General features: G+C 39.6%; 1 pseudogene; it reads right to left on the bottom strand.

The window, feature by feature from the left end:
- Positions 1-841: 841 nt before the first annotated feature.
- Positions 842-1910, bottom strand: LOC119307566 (annotated as a pseudogene).
- Between the last annotated feature and the right edge of the window lie 489 nt (positions 1911-2399).

Genomic DNA, 2399 nt, shown 5'->3' with positions numbered 1-2399 from the left:
ATTGTGATAAAGCACCTATGCCGCTAGAAATAGTAGCGCCTTAAAGAAGGCGTTCCAGGTTCTTTTTCCCCTAGTTTGTATCAGAGCTGACCACTGATAATAGGCAAAATGAAACATTTGGTGTGTTTTAGTTCATTCTCAATCTTGTTTCCCCTTGCGCTCCGAGGGAAATAAAGGGGAAATCACTGATTCATTTGGAGCTATTTCTAACTGACTCATTGACATGAGAGATTAGATGCGATGCGCCAGTCACTCGTACTACAGCGGACAAAGGTCACCGGCAAACGACCGTTCCACAATGGAACCTGACACTACTGTTTGCCCTAAGGGCCGACCCGCCTTTTCAGAGAAACAAACACATGACATCACTATATTACGCATTTTCGAGATAAGAAAGTGGAGAATGCACTCTTCCCTTTTTTTACATTTTAAACTCATGCTCATGGTCTGTTTTATTCCCAATTGTTGCCCGTGTGAAAATAAAGAAGAGAAATTGGGCCATGTTTCCCGAGAGAAACTGCCTTCTCTCAGGCCAGCAGTCTTATACTTATAGTCGACTGCTCTATGACGATCTGACCTCTTTCCTGGGCTCTGCTTGCTCGTCTACGCTCCGACCAATTCAGTCAAAATCGAAAAATGATGTTTCCTTGAAAAAGTCTAAGAAATAGTAGTAGTAGTCAAAAAGTGCACTTTTTCCATATATTTCGATTTATAGGATCCCTATCTTTATCTCTATCCACAGAGATACCTATCTATATAGAGAGAGATTTTTCTCAAAATTGATCTAGACTATCCTCTATCCGGATAGATATGTCCCTATGAGTGACTAGGCCGATCTTTTTTATATGTTTTTGCCACGTCCGTTTCCGCTCCGAAGAGGAAGGTTTGGATCTTTCAATCTTATGTCGTGAGGGATGTGACCTATGTTAGGTCCATAAGATACCACAGCTTTTAGTGTCCTATGATTCACCTCCGAATAATGAGTAGGTAGTTCGATCCTTTTGATTCTTATCTTCCTAGTAAACGGGGATCCGGAGCAATAGGTCGAATTACTATATAAAAATACTTTTCTACAAAAGGACTTATTGTTCGAGTAGGAAGATTTCTGTTTTTCTCCTTCCCTCTTTTCAATAAGAAGTATTTGAAATGAAACAAATTCCTCTTCATTTTATTGTGCTCGGCGAAGGAACTGCCTAAGCATACTTTTGCGGATCCAAACTTCTTTGTTCTTTCAAAGTCTTCTTCTTGCATATAAGAACACAACTTTTGCAATTCCTTGGATTTGATTAGTAAGCGGCATCCCCTCCGAGTTGTGAGTAAGCAGAACCATTCTTTTTTGTTCTTCTCCAGATTCTGGACGGTAGGAATTTGCCTCTTCTTTTTCCAACTGATATGGCCGATAGGAATTTGCCTATGATTTTTCCAACTGATATGTCGATATAGAAAGATCTCCTTATTTCAAAACCGTGGGTTCTCGCGTCATTTTCTTTAAAAGATTTTAGATCACCGTGGGAAACTTTCAAATGAGTAATGGTTACCAGTCCATTATTCAAACAAACCCTTCGATGACTTATCGGCTGCCTTGCTTGAGGAAGAGTGTCACTAAAATGTAGACGAACCAGAATCACGTCCGATCTTGTTTCTTGATTGAGTAAAAAAGGGATATCTGAAGTTCGTTCTCTTCCTCTGTGCATCTCCCTTATGGGTAAATCCCCATAATAAAGAGACAACTTTCGTGTAGTTTGTGATTTGATGTTACTGTTTTGATTTTCTCTCTGACAAAGATTTCTTTTAATGGATCTCCTCTTGTTCCTCAATCTTCGTAGAATACGACGTTGGATTAGAGAAAGTTCTCTGTTCCGAACATTTCCTGGAAGTAGACGACACATTTTAAATCTTAATGCTGGCATGGCATATTTTCTTGAATTAGTCTTTTTCGCCACTTCGCGTATAAAGGGAATCGAACCCAACTCTTCCACGAACCCCCCACGAATGGCCCTCCCTTAATTCAATGAACTATGAGAATTCCTTTTTTCATTTTTTCTTTTCAGTTCTCATAAGTTCTTGATATACTAGCAGAAACTCAATACTTGACCGACTGCGTCACAGTGCTCAAGTAAAGTGGCAGTGGTTGAAAGCGAGCGGAAACATCAGTGTTTTCTGTGCGTTACGATAGTAGTGGTGAAAGAAAATCCAATTCAAATATCTCAACGTAAAAGGAAAATCGTTTCACTTTGAAAGGAAAGCTAGCTATATGAGATCGAAATCACTCTATCTACGATATTCATTGCACCATGATTGAAGGACAACGAGGGGCAGGTTATATTCCCTTTCTTCTGAGCGATTGAGTTCAAAGGCAAAAGGCACTAAAGATGTTTAAGATGTTTCATCAGAATTTC

The sequence above is a fragment of the Triticum dicoccoides genome, chromosome 1B (assembly GCF_002162155.2).
Source record: "Triticum dicoccoides isolate Atlit2015 ecotype Zavitan chromosome 1B, WEW_v2.0, whole genome shotgun sequence".
Taxonomy (NCBI): Eukaryota; Viridiplantae; Streptophyta; class Magnoliopsida; order Poales; family Poaceae; genus Triticum; species Triticum dicoccoides.
This window is presented reverse-complemented; position numbering and strand designations above follow the sequence as displayed.